The sequence below is a fragment of the Lepisosteus oculatus genome, chromosome 13 (assembly GCF_040954835.1).
Source record: "Lepisosteus oculatus isolate fLepOcu1 chromosome 13, fLepOcu1.hap2, whole genome shotgun sequence".
In the NCBI taxonomy this organism is placed as follows: Eukaryota; Metazoa; Chordata; class Actinopteri; order Semionotiformes; family Lepisosteidae; genus Lepisosteus; species Lepisosteus oculatus.
In genome coordinates, this window is record NC_090708.1 from 9,997,818 (window position 1) to 10,009,373 (window position 11,556).

Genomic DNA, 11,556 nt, shown 5'->3' on the forward strand with positions numbered 1-11,556 from the left:
CACTCATTAATTTTCAAACTAACATAATTTAACAACCTAATTAATATACAAACAAAAAATGAGTATTGATTAGACAATATTATTCCTCTCTAAAATGGGTCATTTATTTTAGTGTTTGTCGTATAAACACAACTTTACAAAGCTTCTGTGGTAATTATCTCAGACTTTTTAGCCGCTTTCCACAGCAGGGAATCCTAGTGAATTACAGATCTCTCACTAGGCCCATGGATGTTTTATAGTTCTGCATTATGCATAACCATACTTAAGCATCTTAAATAATCTCCAAGTCAATTAAGGCAAAGTTGGCTCCAGTCTTTGTTTGCTACTCAACTATTTCTTATTTTTGCAGAGCTGAGTAAGAGTTCATTTTAATACCAAAGACGTATTCATTTGTATTTTTTTTTATTTTTAGGAACCAGCTCTATTTCAACATCACTGTCTCCATCTGTGCACAGAAGACAAAGCAGTTTAATCCAACAAGAATTCCTTTGCTCAAATGGAAAAAAAATTGCCATAAAATTGCTTTCATGCAGATCGTAAAAAATATATGGTTTACCCGTGATTACTGGATAAACATATTTCAAACAAATGCTCTTGTATTCCACATAGTGGCAACATTTGTTTTCTCCACACCTCTGAACATCCAGATACAAGATTCTTGAAGCTCAGGCCCCTAAATTAGAGATATGCCTTTAATAGGTGAGTGCACGTGTGTGTGTGTGCTGGAGGAGAGGCAGGCTCTAGATTTGTAGCACAACCCAGAAATATTATTTCCTCCAGTAGAATGACAAAATCAAAAAGTTTCAAATTAAGACCTATGAATTATGCAAAGTATTTCTATGTAGCAAGGGACAGTCCCTACTCTGTATGTGCCAGTAAGGGATGCGACGAAAGAAGCTCAAGAAATCATAATGCCGGTATTCAGTGATGCAGTCCTAGAGGTTTAACAAACACATCAAACAAAATCAGCTGTGCAATCCAATGAAAAATGCTATTTTGTTTCATTTTTTGTTTATTTTCCGCCTGGAATGTATTTGAAAAAACACTTAATTGAGGCACATTTTAAAAAACTGTTGACCAAAAAAACTTATTGTTAGTATTGGCCCACACCAAATGTTATGTAATGAACTGTTTTGAAATTGAAACTGTGCGATATCCCAGTTATACATAAACACACAAGAACAAAAAAAGCAGGCGAACATTATCCTTAGTATTGTGTTTAAAGCACAGCCAAATCCAGAGGCAAGATCAGTGCAATTTCTAGTATAAAGTTATAAAGGATGTTCCTCTTGTCCCGAGTTAAACCCTGCAATTTATGTTTGTTTACAGAGGAGATCGGAAGGTAACAAGCTGATGAGAGTAAAACATTTTTAGTATTAAAACAAATTTAAAAATAATTTAATACTGCACCACATACAAAAGTATGTTTAAAGAACCAGTGTTATAATGTATTGCAACCTGTTCTGCCTGGAGCTCTTAAATTGTGTAGCAACACATCCTGCTGCTATGGACTGGGTATAACTCACTTTGACGAAATGTGATCTCATTACAGAAAATCCAATCAACTTTCACTAAGTCATTCTGTGAACTGTTTCTTTACTTGTGTTGTCTTTTGGAATTTTTGATTACACTATTCCTATTATTTCCTTAATTTTCAAGTTTGACTGATTGTTTTCATTTTAATGATAATATTTTCCAATGGCTTATTGTTTTTACAGGAACCTTTAAAATGTTAATTTGCCTACTCAACACATTGTCTCCTACTGTGTTTATACAGTAAATGCAGTGCAGTTTCTTCCTTGTTAGTTTTCTTCTATGAAACCTCCAAAACAAAAATAAGTACACCAGAAAACAAAGACAGAAATAATGTTTTATGTCTATTTCTTTGCCAGGTTACATTCCTTTATTTTTATTTTTTTCAGCAATTTCTCAGCATGACATTTACATTGGAAAAAACTGCTGAAAACCAAGAGCTATATTTAACTAAAACTGAGACTGCAGTAGTTAAAATATCTAGGTCACTTTTTATAAAGAGTAGGAGTGCATTTCATACATTTGCAAAACTCAAAACATTTAATGTGGTCTACTGGTTTGCAGACTTCTGTTACTGAAAAATCAACTACTATTGGTTGCCCCCAAGTCATCACACCTCTGTAGGCAGACTGGAACGGATCTCACCAAAATGGAAAGGACCTGAGATTTTCAATCGAGGGGGATTACTTGCCAAGTTTTTTTAAATGTACAAAAAACCAACACAAAATGCATAGAAGGACAGCAAACTGGAATAGAAACAGACTATATTTGGAACATTTCTTCCTACATCTTCATATCATTTAGTGAACACCAAATAAAAAAAACAAGTCCTTCAGGGGGGCTGGTGCTTCTTTCATTTGTGAAAAATAGGGGTTACAATGACACTTAGGACAGGTTTGCTAGTAGTTTGCGTCAGCTACAAAATAAGAAACAAAAAACCTCACACATTACGGTCCTGAACAAAAAGATCTCTGTATGGATATTACATCACTCCCATTAATTCTGACTCTCAAAGCATGACAAAAAAGTCCCTCCAGTCAGACAGTTTAAAGAACCAAACATAAAAACACATTTCTATGAAATTACTTTTTAAATGCGTGGAATACAGTGGTGTTTTCTGTAGATACTCTCTGTTTTTTTGGGGGGCAATTTATAACATCATAAAAAGTCTAGTATATTATGAGTCCATCCCTCTCTTGAATATCATATGACTGGCTGAAGAAACACCATGTCCATCTAAACAATTATGAAATGTTTTAGTCTGGGGTCACACAAAAGCCAGTGCATTACAAGTGTTAAGAAATCTTGAATGTAGGTCTTTTGAAAACATCATTGCATAGCATGCCAAAAACCCTCAGGAAGTACAGCTCTGTAAACCAAAAAATGATTCAATGAGAAAACACTAATCTGAGAGAGTTATCCTGGGTCCAAGGCAGGAAGGAATGAATAAGCCACACACCCATCCATTTTCTTACCACTTCGTCCAATTCAGGGTCACAGGGGGTACAGAACCGAGCAACAGGCACAAGGCAGAGTACACATCCTGACAAGGTCAGGATGGCAGCCCATCACAGAGCACACACAGACACACACACTCCCACCTGGGCCAATTTTCCCAGAAGCCAATCCTACCAGTATGTCTTTGGACTGTGCGAAGAAACCAGAGCAGCCAGAGGAAACCCATGCGAACACAGGAAGAGCATGCAAACTCCATGCCGATAGCACCCCACATCTGGCATTGAACCCAAGCCTCCACCTCCGCGAGGCAGCAATGCTAACCAACATGACATCGTGACACCCTCAGAATGAATAATCAACTCTTAGAAATGCAAATATAAAAATGGATTTCTCCCAAGAGCTAGAGGGTTTCAGTGTAAGTTGAATGTGAATCTTCTTCATGAAAGATTGGAATGAATCAGTTACCGCTGAGTGTAATTAATTTTAATGAGCAATAAGTACAAGTCATGGCCCCCCCAGCAGACTCACACACCCCCCCACCCCAACTGTGTAACTGTTGTTGTTTCATCCAGGAGACACTTCCTTCAACCTCAATGTGTAGAAGCTGTTCTTCCATTTTTTTGCTGCATAATAGTTCCCATTCTATAGCGCTAGATGAAAGAAGCATGCCTTTATACACCGTATGATTCATTCAATGTAAAGGGAGAAAGAGTAGTGACAATGAACCAAATTTAATTTCTTTCAGCCATCGAGATGCATGCAGCCAGTGACAGTTTCATTGTAATCTGCATGCACATTACAATAGAGTCAGAAGAAATGTCTCCAGTGATCCGTTGTTTTTTAAAATGTTGTATTTACCTTAATTCTTCGTTCTTTCTATGTTTTTTTTCTATGTGTCTCACTCAGAATGTGACTTATCCGTCCATCTATTTTCTAAGCGCGGTCAATCCTGGCATAATTGCCTCGGTTGCCTTATATACCACACGTCACCCTCTCCTCCTCGCTTGTTTTTGCATCCCTCCTAAACCCCATCTCCACCTTTGCAGCTACTCCTTGGTCTCCTTTTTACCAAGCATGGGAGTCCTGGCCTCCCTGTCCTACAGCCAGGAGGTTGGCCCTCAGCCAGGCAGATTAAACCAAAGGTTTCACTAAATCCAAAAAACAATTCATCTGTCGCACAATCCTCGGCTGCTGTTCCTCCTTGTGAAATCCAATTCAGGGTCGCAGTGGACACAATGAATTGGTTGCCTATCCTGGCAAGTAATATAATAATGGTCTGTATTATACCTAAACAGTATTTGGTGGTGGCTCTTTGTCAGTCAATTCTTTTGTTTTCTGCCCAATGGGAACCACCACCTGTAACTAGGTGCAAAAAGTGTGTGGGTATGTGGCTCACAGTTTGTTTTAACCTAGACAGTTCCACTTATCGTCCTGTCTTTTAAGTAAAAGCGCCAGAACAATCATAAAAAAAATGTCACTAAGCACCCTCAAACCTTAATTGCAGTACATTGTGTTTAATTTCACATCGACATATTACAATAAAATAAAGCTTAATTCCTGCCTTAGAACATAAGAGAAACATTAACAGTACACCACTAATTTGGTGAGAAATGGTTATGAGCACTGAGAAAATCAAGGACAAAGCAGGTCACCAAAATAAAGCAATAAAAATACTCTGTATAATCACAAGTATGGTTTGGTATAGGATAACCTTCTAAGGTCTTGCACCGGTGTGAAAAGAATTAGCATGCTCTTATTTAAGAAAAAAAGATCATCATGCATGATCCCTCTTATCTCAGAATGGAAATCAACTGCCAAATGGTTCCAGGTAGCTGTTAGTGGGATGCAAAGTGTCTTGAAAGAGACATGTACTGGGCCTGATAACTGAGGATTTCAAAGGCAAATCTATGTTGTTAACCAATCGGTTACCTCAGTCAATCATAAATGTACTCATCACCTACATGGAGATGAATAAAAAGACATCATATTTTTGTTGTTGATAGTTTTAGTGCCTCTGAAAATGACGTGATTGTCACGATTATAGTCCCTCCTCCTTAAGGGTGCTCCAGCCCTTCACTTTAGACTTTATTCTGTGCACCTGATTCCTATTCCCAGCCCACCTTAAAAGCCAGGCGCTGACGCTCATCCGGGTTCTGCATCTGGTTTCCGTACCTTGCGAGTCCGGGACCTGGAAGCGCCTGGTCCCGTTAAGGTTTTAATCCCCGTCCCCCGTCCCCCGTCCCCCGTCCGCCGGTTCCGACCCGGTTTCTGGTTTTAATTCTTTGTTTGGATGGATCTCCTGGTTTTGGATTTGCTCTTGTGTTTTGGATACCCTCTAAGGATTACTCTTTTGGATTGTTTGCCTCGGCCACACCTTCTCCGTGCACCTGCGCACCTTGGACACGCCCCCCTGTTTTCAGCCCCGTATTCCTGCATGACGTTTTCCCAGTGTTTCCCCACTTCTTCGGATTGTGTCGTCCGTATAGGGTCCGGAAAGAACTGTTCGTTACAGTGATGGTTCATATCCCTCAAAGGTTCATGTGGTATTGACAGTGCACCACATTCCAAGACTTCTCTGATACTCTGGCTGTAAAAGGTGAAAAATCATTAATCATGTCATGTACTGTAGAGTTCATAGTCTTGTTAAGGGTTTTTGTTTAAAATTAAATGTTCCTTCTAGTTACATATTTATGTTTATCTTTGTTTAGATATTTCTATGCATTCAACAGGCTGTTTTGCACTTTAAAAATGATCACATTCAGGTCACCTGCTGCCATGGAACATCACAGTTAAGCTTTCCCTTTACATCAACTAGCATCTCTTAGAAGTCTTCCAAAATCATCTGAGTCACACTCAGTCTTTCAGAATTGTGTGAATGTGTTACGCTCATTGTTTTCTACATTGCAGATACAGCAAAAACTGCTTTTTTCAGAAATGATAGAAGAGAATTTTCATATTAAAACATCATCACATTGGATTTTTTAAATTAAAAAAGTCATTTCTTCAGAGCTGAATTCACCATTTTTAGTAGACATTGCATCACATCCACGTGATTAAGCAAAGTAACAGGAAAGCTATTTTACACAGCAAATGTTTTTCCTGCAGTACAATATGTACTCTCCTATTTTCATAAATAATCAAATCTAGTGAAAATTAAGGAAAATGCTTACATTGTTGGAATTTTCATTTAAATTCTCTTTATTTTCCCTAATTCCTTTATTGCTAGATTTGTAGCCTTTTAAAATTGCTTGTGAAAAATATATTAAAAACATTGCTCTGGAGCAAAATACATAGATAATCACTTGTAAGTATAATACGGAGAGGGACTAACTTGAATTTAGATCATTCAAAATTTAAGTTAGTTTATTTTGGAGTCTTAAGTCTGTCTCTTTATCCTGTGTGGTGTTTCTTGAGGCATTCATTTTTCCACATGATATTCTAAATTTAACAGTGTGTATCTCAAGACTTCTGTAGTTAAACAGTCCACAACTTATAATACTTTGGTCTTTCACTCAAGGAGAATGCTCTTGCTCACAGATGTGTTGAAACAACCATATATCTGCTAATAAAAGAATATACAATTTGTATTCAACAGAAATCACTCTAAGGCATTTTTAAATTGTTTAAAGTCATTATTTAATATACCTTGAAACTTACAGGCCCTGCTTCCTAAGAGAAAACAAAATGTAATGAATATGAATGCTTAATAAATTTGAAGATGTTTTTAAAATGTATTAACAGCTTCATTCATCAAACTCTCAAAATAGTCTTGCAATAGAGGCCTATACAGATGAGATTACGGCCTTCAATACCGGGCTAGTCCTGCCTTGAGCCCTGTGAATGCTGGGATAAGCTCACCATGACCCTGTAAGGATAAAATTGTTATTGAAACAGATGGATTCTTATTGTCATATTGTAAAGTTCTTTAAATGTAATACATGAGTATGAAATGGGGACATAAAACGTTATTGTGAACATGAACATGTATAGTTTTCTCAACCAAATATCTAAGCGATAATAGTTAGCTGCCTACAGAACCCTAGCAGAGTACAACTGTCTACTTCTTACCCTTTCTATTCAAATTATCTCCAAGAATGTATTTCTGTAGGTTTGTTATAGTCTTTTATTTGTACTGTCCTCATAAGCCCACCCTCTTATGATTTCAAGAGTGTCCAAATCACACAACAGAGGAAAGCCATTACATCAATTTCAAAACCTGTTATTCTGCTTTCTGTCTTAAGTCATTTCGATTTTGGAATGGAAAAGTACTAAGAGTTGTTACCAGGTTGAAAACCAAACCCTTTACCTGCATGATGGGGGTGTTATATGACATTGAGGAATGGAATGGCATTCTTACTTTGTGGATTCATTGTCTGTTTTTATTCTCCCTCCTATTTGTACACTCGATGAAACAACCCTGACCATCATGGTACACCTCTATCTTTTGCTAAAGGCACTACAGCCCTCCCCTGCCAGAATCTTCTCACATACTATCTCTTTTATGATATACCACAGATGTCAAAAAAGTGTTTGTGCTTGTAACTTTCCATTTATGGAATGCTTACAGTCTTCTTGTTAGAGTTTGATCACAGTGCTTTTTTTTCCAGAAACACCTGTTAATCAGGAATTCACATACAGTATGGGTTCACATGAGCTTTTACAGACTAAATGCAATTAGTCATTTTCTGTTGATAGATAGTCTGTGACAATATAGATTTTATGTCTACAGAATTAATACAGTATGTTTTCCAAAATGTGTTAGCCCTTTTGAAAGGCAAGTGACTATAATCTAGTTATTTGCTTCCGAAACTCCAATACCGGGCTAGTCCTGCCTTGAGCCCTGTGAATGCTGGGATAGGCTCACCATGATCCTGTAAGGATAAAATTGTTATTGAAACAGATGGATTCTTATTGTCATATTGTAAAGTTCTTTAAATGTAATACATGAGTATGAAATGAGGACATGAAACGTTATTGTGAACATGAACATGTATAGTTTTCTCAACCAAATATCTAAGCGATAATAGTTAGCTGCCTACAGAACCCTAGCAGAGTACAACTGTCTACTTCTTACCCTTTCTATTCAAATTATCTCCAAGAGTGTATTTCTGTTGGTTTGTTATAGTATTTTATTTGTACTGTCCTCATAAGCCCACCCTCTTATGATTTCAAGAGTGTCCAAATCACGCAACAGAGGAAAGCCATTACATCAATTTCAAAACCTGTTGTTCTGCTTTCTGTCTTAAGTCATTTCAATTTTGGAATGGAAAAGTACTAAGAGTTGTTACCAGGTTGAATACCGAACCCTTTACCTGCATGATGGGGGTGTTATATGACATTGAGGAATGGAATGGCATTGTTCCTTTGAGGATTCATCTTCTGTTTTTATTCTCCCTCCATTTTGTACAATGGATGAAATGACCCTGACCGTCATGGTACACCTCTATCTTTTGCTACAGGCACTACAGCCCTCCCCTGCCAGAATCTTCTCACATACTATCTCTTTTATAATAAACCACAGATGTCAAAAAGTGTTTGTGCTTGTAACTTTCCATTTATGCTCACAGAGAACAGGTACTGTACCTTGTGCTGACAGCATTGAGATTTCCAAAGCAAAAGGAAATAGTGTAGAAGTGCATTCAAACAAAATCTATGAATGCATATTGTGTAGATTTGAATACAGTTAATACCTCCTATATGTACAGAGCAAATCTTTTGTAGGATAACCTGTAATGTAAAGCAGTCTCAAATACAATAAGTATTACAATAGTAAAACAATGTTCTTCAGTTGCTGTTTCACAACGTAAAGTGAATTTAGTCTGTCCTCTCTCTGAACAGAAATTGTGCTGATGTTTCCAAATTGCATATGTGGCAATGTATCAGTTGCTGCACTTTTATCACATATTTATTAACTCAGCCTTAGATCAGCAGCATTACCATGGTGTAGCCTAACATCTTTACACCTCAGAAGATCACGGGCAAGGCTGGCCCTGGTCAGTCCTGTTCAGAGATGGGAAATGAGTTCTAAGGTAAACCAGGTGGTAGTGGTGGTCCAGTACTTGGCACTCTTTCCAAACCAATATCCCTGTATGTTGACAAAGGACGCCGTGCCTCAGATGAGACATTGGGCTGCGGTCCTGACTACTTTTTTTTTCATAAAGATCCCACTGCTCGGTTGGGATGTCACCCTGGAGTCTTAGCTACATTCCACTCTGGTCTTGCAGTATGTGGCTTATGTACCTAAATTCCCCCGCTGAATTGAATAGGTGATGCAGTTTCTCACTTCTCTACCTGCTAGCAATAGTGGGGCTGCTAGCATATACAGCTGCCACACTCCGCCCAGGTGAATGCTGTACCTCAGCAGCAGACAAAAGGGATCCCTTCCTATATGTGAGGCTCTTCAGGATCCTTTGGGGTGAAAGTTGCTGCAGACATTTACTGTAAGCAAATGTAGTGATTATTCACAAAAAAAATGTAATCTGTTTTTTTTCTTCAGGCTTGAGGACCTGATCCATGTTATCAAAATCCCCAAAGCCATTGACAAGGTCTGCCTAGTGGCCGTCTTCCGAATGGACAGTGAAACACAAACCAGAGGAAGTGGAAGTGCCGAGAAGAGGAGGTACCTTTTAACCCAAAGGACTGGGAAAAGCTATCCAGACACATTGTTGAAGCTGATATCCCAGCTCCTTTAAAAAAAAAGGCTGGATGAGATCCTTGGATTGATTCAGGAATAACTACCAAACAGGCCGAATGGCCTATTCTTATTTCTAATGTTCTTATGTAAATGTACCTCATACCTCTGACAAGCTTTTTGCAGGAAGACCCCGTGCACCCCTCCCACTTGCTTAACCAAAGGTTACAGAGTTGAGCCGAGCTGATGAAAGTTTAGTGCTCAAGCTTGCTTCCTACCGAGGAAGCCTCGAGGTTCAGGAATAGAACTCATGTATATAGCCACACATAACACTCCTTTATAACTCATGTAGGCAAGGTACTGTAAGTGAACTAGAAACTAAGATGAGAGCAGTTAGCTTCTGAGCACTGTTTCTACCACTAGAAGCAACTGCAGGTTTTACAACATGAGGATAGTGAGAAAGACAGTCCAATGCACTTTAGGAACACCTCGAAACAAAGCAGAATTTTATTTGAACGGACAACATCTTCAGAATTTCACATTCGGATTCTAGTCATTCAAAACTTATATTCTGTTTTGAATAACTAGACAATTAAATATTTATCCTTTAAAACCCTGCATTGTCCTCTGCTATGAGGTAGGACTCATCCCATCACTCGAAGCTAAGGCATCTATCAAAGAAAAGCTGTTGCTTTCTTGTTGAAATTTTTGGGGACTTCAAAGTGGTGGAATATTTTGAAGTGCAAGTTAAAAGCACCTTTGCAGTGCATACCACCACACAGTCTTCTTGTTAGAGTTTGATCACAGTGCTTTTTTTTCCAGAAACACCTGCTAATCAGGAATTCACATACAGCATGGGTTCACATGAGCTTTTACAGACTAAATGCAATTAGTCATTTTCTGTTGATAGATAGTCTGTGACAATTAGATTGTATGTCTACAGAATTAATACAGTATGTTTTCCAAAATGTGTTAGCCCTTTTGAAAGGCAAGTGACTATAATCTAGTTATTTGTTTATCTTTTACTCATATAAAATATACAACACATTTTAAAATACTTTCAATAGAGAATATTAATTTCAGGATCTTCAAACAAATTTGTGTTAATGTCTTTCCTGGTTTAACTTTGCTTCCGAAACTATTGCTTCATTAACTGGAGCAACAACTGCAAACAATCTGCAGTTAAACTTGTGATTATTAAGCAATGCAGGATTTCACATGTTTGTTTTGAAACTCAACTGTTAGTGAATAAAATCTGTTTGCTTCTTCTTCTCCTTTTTTGAAAATCTGATCCTCGATAGCATAGAATGAGTAAGCAAAAAATTAGAACAATACTTACCTACACAATGCAAATGGACATGATACACGAGTTATTTCACTCCAAACGATTTAAGCCAAGTGATGAAATCTGAATAAAAATTCCCTGCAATGGAATTTCATCCCATCTGCAGTGTATTCCATCTTTCACGCACTGCTTGCTGGGATAGGCTCCGGCTCCCCTGCAATCCTATATTGGATAAAGCCATTAGGAAAAGGGTAAGTGGACAACAGACATTATTCTCAGTGTGACACTGTTCATGCATAGAATGCCATATCCTGCATAAGTGCTTGAGCAAAGTACAGTATAAAAGGCTTCTGCAAGGTAATTTGGTTTACCTCCTTAATATCCTATATAGTATCTTGTCCACATTGTGCCACATGGAAAGTAGTCTGAGAAAGCACACTTAAAGGCAAATCCCATTTTGTAGCACTGGTCACAATGCTTTGGGGCCCCCTACACAAGAAAAGGAAAGAGGTTGGTTCCATATACCAGATACATGTAAAAAAAAACAGTGACAGCTCTTTTTTCTCCATTTAATTGAGTACTGTACAAACTAAAACAAAGTGTTATTTACCTCAAAGTGTCATATACACAGTATGACACAGTACCGATT

At 37.9% G+C, this 11,556-nt stretch overlaps 1 long non-coding RNA gene across 1 annotated transcript; it reads right to left on the reverse strand.

Moving 5' to 3' along the window:
- Positions 1-5,231: 5,231 nt before the first annotated feature.
- Positions 5,232-11,363, reverse strand: LOC107079151 (uncharacterized). The gene is made up of 3 exons (XR_001480118.2): positions 11,279-11,363; positions 10,962-11,129; positions 5,232-5,578 (listed from the first exon to the last, which is right to left on the reverse strand). It is a non-coding gene; the product is annotated as an uncharacterized lncRNA (long non-coding RNA).
- Between the last annotated feature and the right edge of the window lie 193 nt (positions 11,364-11,556).